The sequence below is a fragment of the Zalophus californianus genome, chromosome 16 (assembly GCF_009762305.2).
Source record: "Zalophus californianus isolate mZalCal1 chromosome 16, mZalCal1.pri.v2, whole genome shotgun sequence".
Classification (NCBI taxonomy): domain Eukaryota; kingdom Metazoa; phylum Chordata; class Mammalia; order Carnivora; family Otariidae; genus Zalophus; species Zalophus californianus.
In genome coordinates, this window is record NC_045610.1 from 4,984,730 (window position 1) to 4,993,930 (window position 9,201).

The window sequence follows — 9,201 nt, forward strand, 5'->3', positions numbered from 1 at the left end:
AGAGATGTCTCTGACAGTGGTCATTGCTGCACAGCCAGTGTGGTCTTGAGAGGACAGGGCGCCGGACAGGCACACAGCCCGGGGCGGGGGGGGAGGGGAGGAGAGGGCAGGGGAGGGGGCACAGTGCCCCCCTCCCCCGCCCTCTGCATGGATCAGTGCGGCCAGGGGAGAACAGCAGGCCACGGTGGACAGGCTGCGGTCCACGGCGTGCGCAGACGTATCCTACCCAAGAGGGCACCCAAAGATGAGGTCACGGGGAGCGTGGGGAGGCGGCAGGAGGGCCTGAAGGACCCCTACCTCGGTGGGGTGCTGGAGGCAGAGGGGGATGGCCATTTGGGCCAGAGAGATCCAGCCTCCCATCGAAGCGATTCTTACCAAAGCCAGGCAGGGCCACGCACCGCATGCCCGGCCCCACCGAGCCGGTGTCCTCTGAAGCACAGAGACGGAAAACACGAGAGGGGCGCTGTGACTTACCTCCGCCCAGGAGAGAGGGAGCTACAGAGGGGCTGCCGCCGCCTGGGCTTTTATAGGCCCCCCTGCAACCCCACTGGCTCATTCCTTCTCTATATTTGGAAAGAGAGTGACCGACACCACAAGCTGAGAAGCAGCTCCTTCCTCACGTTTTTTGGTCGTTGCCAAGGGAAAGGTATATATAGAAATGAGCAGGATCCGTAACCATTTTCCAGCTATAGAAGTGGGAAGTTTGAGATGCCTTTCTCTGGACTTGGGGCTGGCACCGCCTCGCTTGCCGTGCCAGGAGCAGCTGTCTGGCTGCCGAGGGCCTGATCCTGCGGGCGGCTGGGGCTTTGCAGTCAGTGTGAGCCCGGCTGCGGGCACAGAGCTCGGTCCGTCCCGGCACACGGAACAGTGGATGCCACCCAGGAGGAAAAGCTAAAATCCCCTGGGGATGGTGAGCAAGACTGTTGTCCCAACACAGGGTTGTGTTAGAGTACAACTATACCGGGAACAAGAGGAGCAACAACACTGATAATAGTGACACCTCCTCCTGCTCCCTGTTTACTGTGTAACTTTCTGTCTTATTAGTGTCATTATTAACTTAATCCTTTCTGAAGCCCCAGGAGGACGGACAAGTGCACAACTGCCAGGGAGCCATTCCGGCAGTCGGTATTCTCAGCAACAGCTGCGTGCGGGCCGGCTGTATTAAGATGTATTACCAATCGGGGAGGACCAGCTGCCGGCCTGGGTGGGGGGCAGGGGGGGCGGTGGGCCCGCAGGGAGCTGTCTGACACATGTGGTTGTTTTCCAAAGATTGGAAACATAAAACCTCAAGACCAGAGTAAGTGTAGATTTGAAGCTTTTGCCCATTGTCCTTCGACTTTTTTGTTTGCCCCCCCTTTATCCTTGGCCACACTCTTGGGAGGGTGGCCGGGTGGGCATCCTGTGACTAACTGTAGCTAGAACTGTGGGTCAGCGTTCCCACTCGAGAACGGACGACCCTCTCATCCCAAGCGCGGGAAAGGAGGCTACGCAGAGAGGCGTGGGGCAGGGAAGGGGGAGCGGGGCCACAGTCCCCGGATGGAGGGAGACTAATGAAACACCCTCTGGATGCTGGTCCCTGCTTGGGGCACTTCGAGAAGATACAAAGGAAATGAAGGGTAGCCTTACTCTGAATAGTTTACACTCGAAATGATGAGTCAGTTGTGTTCAAAATTGAGGCAATTTCAGATCGTAGTAACATATTTGTGAGCGACTACCGGGGCAGAAAGTTGCTACCCTGCCGGCATGCCCCTCCAGCCTGCTGGGATGGCTGTGTTTCCCTGCCCCTTCTTCTTTTTTTTTTCCTTAAAGATTTTATTTATTTGTTTATTTTTTTGAGAGAGAGAGTGAGCAAGAGAGAGCGAACACAAGCAGGGGGAGCGGCAGGCAGAGGGAGAAGCAGACTCCCCGCTGAGCAGGGAGCCCGACTGGGACTCCATCCCCGGACCCGGGGATCATGACCTGAGCTGAAGGCAGATGTTTCACCGACTGAGCCCCCCAGGCGCCCCTTTCCCTGCCCCTTCTCTTCCAGTTTGGGCTAGGACGCCCTCCTCATGTAGGGAAGGAGCATTGGTGCTCCTGGTCTCTGTCCGTGCCCCGAAATACACTGGTCTCCCTGCAGCCTGTCCTGTCTGCTCGTCAGTCCAAACCGCTCTGCTGGTGGCTGGCCATCTCCTCGGGAAGCCTGGTTAGGATCGTGTCCCCTGGGAGCAGGGGTGTCAGCAAGGCCCAGGGGCCGAGCAGCAGGGAGGGTCGTGGGTAGTCCGGGCAGGCCAATGCTGGGGGTGGGTCCTTGCCGTTCCTCCTCAAGCACCGAGACTGGCTGGGAGGGACTGTGTGGCACTTTGGGGTTTCCGTTTTGTAGTCACCCATGTACCCATCTGTCCAACTACATCCATACCCAGGAAATGGAGGGGACATAGTCGGTACAGGATTCCTCTGAGTGCCTTGTAAAAGAGCACTTGTCACATGGCCGCGTTTGGCACCAGCTTGGAAATGTCATCGGCCTCTGACCCCAGCTGTTCCAGAATCACCAGCCTCTCTCTCTTCTCTCCATCACGTTCGTGGTCATAGGGTCTGAAGTGTCACCCGAACGGATGCACAGGCCATTTGCTAACCAACCTCTCTCTGTGTGTGAGGACATGGAAGGAGGGCCTGGGGCTCACCCAAGGCCAGAACGGAGAGGATCTGAGGTGGGAAGGACTCCGCTCTCCAGAAGAAACCCCCAGGAAGACAGAAGAAGGGACAAGAACAACCTCCAGCGCAGAAAATGGCTTAAAAACTAGACATCAGGCATTCAAAGATCTGGTCCTCTGGAAACGTGTTTTCAGGAGAGGAAAGAACCCCTTGTAAATTGCTTGGGGGGCAGGGCTTTGGCCTCATGTCTCGGAGCCTCCATGTTCCCACCTGTAAAATGGAGACGAGGCACCTTCCTCCCAGACTACATGTGTGCATTCAGTGCGATCTCAAACTGTCAGACACACCGTGCTAGGCTCCGTGTAGGGCACATCGTGGACATTTAAATCTCCTGTATCTGAAGGCTTGCCTGTGTCACAGGATGGTGCGACTGGTTTTCTTGATGACCCGGAGTAGATTATAGCAGCTATCTGTTTATTGAGATGAAGAGGAAGAAAAGGCCACACATAATATGAATATTTTAAAAAGATGTCCAAAGCTGGTGCAACCACTCTGGAAAACAGTGTGGAGGTTCCTCAAACAGTTGAAAATAGAGCTACCCTACGATCCAGCAATTGCACTACTGGGTATTTACCACAAAGATACAAATGTAGGAATCCAAAGGGGTACGTGCACCCCAGTGTTTATAGCAGCATGTCCACAATAGCCAAACTGTGGAAAGAGCCAAGATGTCCATCGACAGATGAATGGATAAAGAAGAGGTGGTATATATACACAATGGAATATTATGCAGCCAGCAAAAGGAATGAGATCTTGCCATTTGCAACGACGTGAATGGAAGTGGAGGGTGTTAGGCTGACCGAAATAAGTCAATCAGAGAAAGACATGTATCATTATGACCTCACTGATATGAGGAATTCTTTTTTTAATAATTTTTTTATTGTTATGTAGATCACCATACATTACATCATTAGTTTTTGATGTAGTGTTCCATGATTCATTGTTTGTGCATAACACCCAGTGCTCCACGCAGAACGTGCCCTCTTCATTACCCATCACCAGGCTAACCCACCCCCTCCCCTCTAGAACCCTCAGTTTGTTTTTCAGAGTCCATCGTCTCTCATGGTTCATCTCCCCCCTCCGGCCTACTCCCCTTCATTCTTCCCCTCCTGCTATCTTCTTCTTCTTTTTTTTTTTCTTAACGTATGTTACATTATTTGTTTCAGAAGTACAGATCCGTGACTCAACAGTCTTGTACAATTCACAGCGCTCACCATAGCACATACCCTCCCCAATGTCTATCACCCAGCCACCCCATCCCTCCCACCCCCCACCACTCCAGCAACCCTGTTTGTTTCCTGAGATTAAGAATTCCTCATATCAGTGAGGTCATGTGATACATGTCTTTCTCAGATTGACTTATTTCACTCAGCATAACACCCTCCAGTTCCATCCATGTCGTTACAAATGGCAAGATCTCATTCCTTTTACTGGCTGCATAATATTCCATTGTGTATATATACCACCTCTTCTTTATCCATTCATCTGTCGATGGACGTCTTGGCTCTTTCCACAGCTTGGCTATTGTGGACATTGCTGCTATAAACATCGGGGTGCACGTACCCCTTCAGATCCCTACATTTGTATCTTTGTGGTAAATACCCAGTAGTGCAATTGCTGGATCGTAGGGTAGCTCTATTTTCAACTGTTTGAGGAACCTCCAAACTGTTTTCCAGAGTGGCTGCACCAGCTTGCATTCCCACCAACAGTGTAGGAGGGTTCCCCTTTCTCCACATCCCCGCCAACATCTGTTGTTTCCTGACTTGTTAATTTTAGCCATTCTGACGGGTGTGAGGTGGTATCTCATGGAGGTTTTGATTTGGATTTCCCTGAGGCCGAGCGATGTTGAGCACTTTTTCATGTGTCCGTTGGCCATTTGGATGTCTCCTTGGGAAAAATGTCTGTTCATGTCTTCTGCCCATTTCTTGATTGGATTATTTGTTCTTTGGGTGTTGAGTTTGATAAGTTCTTTATAGATTTTGGATACTAGCCCTTTATCTGATATGTCATTTGCAAATATTTTCTCCCATTCTGTCGGTTGTCTTTTGGTTTTGTGGACTGTTTCTTTTGCTGTGCAAAAGCTTTTTATCTTGATGAAATCCCGATAGTTCATTTTTGCCCTGGCTTCCCGTGCCTTTGGCGATGTTTCTAGGAAGAAGTTGCTGCGGCTGAGGTCGAAGAGGTTGCTACCTGTGTTCTCCTTTAGGATGTTGATGGACTCCTGTCTCACGTTTAGGTCTTTCAACCATTTGGAGTCTATTTTTGTGTGTGGTGTAAGGAAATGGTCCAGTTTCATTCTTCTGCATGTGGCTGTCCAATTTTCCCAAAACCATTTGTTGAAGAGACTGTCTTTTTTCCATTGGAGATTCTTTCCTGCTTTGTCAAAGATAAGTTGACCATAGAGTTGAGGGTCCATTTCTGGGCTCTTGATTCTGTTCCACTGATCTATGTGTCTGTTTTTGTGCCAGTACCATACTGTCTTGATGATGACAGCTTTGTAATAGAGCTGGAAGTCCGGAATTGTGATGCCGCCAGCTTTGCTTTTCTTTTTCAAGAGTCCTCTGGCTATTCGGGGTCTCTTCTGGTTCCATACAAATTTTAGGATTATTTGTTCCATTTCTTTGAAAAAAGTGGATGGTATTTTGATGGGGATTGCATTGAATGTGTAGATTGCTCTAGGTAGCATGGACATCTTCACAATGTTTGTTCTTCCAATCCATGGGCATGGAACGTTTTTCCATTTCTTTGTGTCTTCTTCAATTTCTTTCCTGAGTATTTTCTAGTTTTCTGAGTACAGATCCTTTGCCTCTTTGGTTAAATTTATTCCTAGGTATCTTATGGTTTTGGATGCAATTGTAAATGGGATCGACTCCTTGATTTGTCTCTCTTCTGTCTTGTTGTTGGTGTATAGGAATGCCACTGATTTCTGTGCATTGATTTTCTATCCTGCCACTTCACTGAATTCCTGTATGAGCTCTAGCAGTTTTGGGGTGGTCTTTTGGGTTTTCCACATACAGTATCATATCATCCGCAAAGAGTGAGAGTTTGACTTCCTCTTTGCCGATTTGGATGCCTTTGATTTCTTTTTGTTGTCTGATTGCTGTGGCTAGGACTTCTAATACTATGTTGAATAGCAGTGGTGAGAGCGGACATCCCTGCCGCATTCCTGACCTTAGGGGAAAAGCTCTCAGCCTTTCCCCATTGAGAATGATATTCGCTGTAGGTTTTTCATAGATGGCTTTTATGATATTGAGGTATGTACCCTCTATTACTATACTCTGAAGAGTTTTGATCAAGAAAGGATGCTGTACTTTGTCAAATGCTTTCTCTGCATCTATTGAGAGGATCATATGATTCTTGTTCTTTCTTTTGTTAATGTATTGTATCACGTTGATTGATTTGTGGATGTTGAACCAGCCTTGCAGCCCCGGGATAAATCCCACTTGGTCATGGTGAATAATCCTTTTAATGTACTGTTGGATCCTATTGGCTAGTATTTTGGTGAGAATTTTTGCATCCATGTTCATCAAGGATATTGGTCTGTAATTCTCCTTTTTGATGGGGTCTTTGTCTGGTTTTGGGATCAAGGTAATGGTGGCCTCATAAAATGAGTTTGGAAGTTTTCCTTCCATTTCTATTTTTTGGAACAGTTTCAGGAGAATAGGTATTAATTCTTCTTTAAATGTCTGATAGAATTCCCCTGGGAAGCCATCTGGCCCTGGGCTTTTGTTTGTTGGGAGATTTTTGATGACTGCTTCAATTTCCTTAGTGGTTATAGATCTGTTCAGGTTTTCTATTTCTTCCTGGTTCAATTTTGGTAGTTGATAAACCTCTAGGAATGCACCCATTTCTTCCAGGTTATCTAATTTGCTGGCATAGAGTTGCTCATAATATGTTCTTATAATTGTTTGTATTTCTTTGGTGTTGGTTGTGATCTCTCCTCTTTCATTCATGGTTTTGTTGATTTGGGTCATTTTTCTTTTTGATCAGTCTGGCCAGGGGTTTATCAATCTTGTTAATTCTTTCAAAGAACCAGCTCCTAGTTTCGTTGATCTGTTCTACTGTTCTTTTGGTTTCTAGTTCATTGATTTCTGCTCTGATCTTTATGATTTCTCTTCTCCTGCTGGGTTTAGGCTTTATTTGCTGGTTTTTCTCTAGCTCCTTTAGGTGTAGGGTTAGGTTGTGTATTTGAGACCTTTCTTGTTTCTTCAGAAAGGCTTGTATTACTATATACTTTCCTCTCAGGACTGCCTTTGCTGTATCCCAGAGATTTTGAACGGTTGTGTTTTCATTTTCATTGGTTTCCATGAATTTTTTAAATTCTTCTTTAATTTCCTGGTTGACCCATTCATTCTTCAGTAGGATGCTCTTTAGCCTTCATGTATTTGAGTTCTTTCCGACTTTCCTCTTGTGATTGAGTTCTAGTTTCAAAGCATTGTGGTCTGAAAACATGCAGGGAATAATCCCAGTCTTTTGGTACCAGTTGAGACCTGATTTGTGACCTAGGATGGGATCAATTCTGGAGAATGTTCCATGGGCACTAGAGAAGAATGTGTATTCCGTTGCTTTGGGATGGAATGTTCTGAATATGTCTGTAAAGTCCATTTGGTCCAGTGTGTCATTTAAAGTCTTTATTTCCTTGTTGATCTTTTGCTTAGATGATCTGTCCATTTCAGTCAGGGGGGTGTTAAAGTCCCCCACTATTATTGTATTGTTGTCAATGTGTTTCTTTGCTTTTGTTATTAATTGCCTTATATAATTGGCTGCTCCCACGTTAGGGGCATAGATATTTACAATTGTTAGATCTTCTTGTTGGATAGACCCGTTAAGTAGGATATAGTGTCCTTCTTCATCTCTTATTACAGTCTTTGTTTTAAAATCTATTTTGTCTGATATAAGGATTACCACCCCAGCTTTCTTTTGGTGTCCATTAGCATGGTAAATGGTTTTCCACCCCCTCACTTTCAATCTGGGGGTGTCTTTGGGTCTAAAATGAGTCTCTTGCAGAGAGCATATGGATGGATCTTGTTTCTTAATCCAATCTGATAGCCTGGGTCTTTTGATTGGGACATTGAGCCCATTTACATTCAGGGTAACTATTGAAAGGTATGAATTTAGTGCCATTGTATTGCCGGTAAGGTGACGGTTACTGTATATTGTCTGTGTTCCTTTCTGATCTATGCTGCTTTTAGGCTCCCTTTTTGCTTAGAGGACCCCTTTCAATATTTCTTGTAGGGCTGGTTTTGTGTTTGCAAATTCCTTTAGTTTTTGTTTGTGCTGGAAGCTTTTTATCTCTCCTTCTATTTTCAATGACAGCCTAGCTGGATATAGTATTCTTGGCTGCATATTTTTCTCGTTTAGTGCTCTGAAGATATCATGCCAGTCCTTTCTGACCTGCCAGGTCTCTGTGGATAGGTCTGTTGCCAATCTAATGTTTCTACCATTGTAGGTTACATATCTCTTCTCCCGAGCTGCTTTCAGGGTTTTCTCTTTGTCTCTGAGACTCGTAAGTTTTACTATTAGATGTCGGGGTGTTGACCAATTTTTATTGATTTTGAGAGGGGTTCTCTGTGCCTCCTGGATTTTGATGCCTGTTTCCTTCCCCACATTAGGGAAGTTCTCTGCTATTATTTGCTCCAATATACCTTCTGCCCCTCTCTCTCTTTCTTCTTCTTCTGGGATCCCAATTATTCTAATGTTGTTTCATCTTATCGTATCACTTATCTCTCGAATTCTGCCCTCGTGATCCTGTAGTTGTTTCTCTCTCTTTTTCTCAGCCTCTTTATTTTCCATCATTTGGTCTTCTATATCGTTGATTCTCTCTTCTGCCTCATTTATCCTAGCAGTTAGTGCCCCCATTTTTGATTGCACCTCATGAATAGCCTTTTTGATTTCGACTTGGTTAGATTTTAGTTCTTTTATTTCTCCAGAAAGCGTTTCTCTAATAACTTCCACACTTTTTTCAAGCCCAGCTAGTATCTTTAAAGTCATGATTCTGAACTCTAGGTCCGACATCGTACTCATGTCAGTACTGAGTAGGTCCCTGGCAGATGATACTACCTCTTGTTCTTTTTGCTGAGGTGATTTTTTTCGTCTTGTCATTTTGTCCAGAGGAGAATAGATGAATGAGAGAACAGAATGCTCACAGGTTAACAACGTCTCCAGCAAATATACTCTATACAAATCAGAAAAGACCTGAAACCAGGGGACAAGAAAGGGAAAGAAAGAAGAAAGAGAAAAAAAAAAAAGGAAAAAGAAAAAGATAAAAACAAACAAAAACAGAACAAAACAAAAAAAACAGAATATGATCAAATATGATCAGGCTAGTGCATAGATCAGTGCCACATACTAGCTTTTGGGCATATTTTGGTCTGTTAGAAGAAAGTGCCTACTAAAATTTTAAAGGAAGAAAGACTTATATATGTACAAAATAAGGGTTGATACAATGAAGAGATGGAAGATGACTGTAAAGATGAAAATTATAAAAGATTTTATAAAAGGAATTGA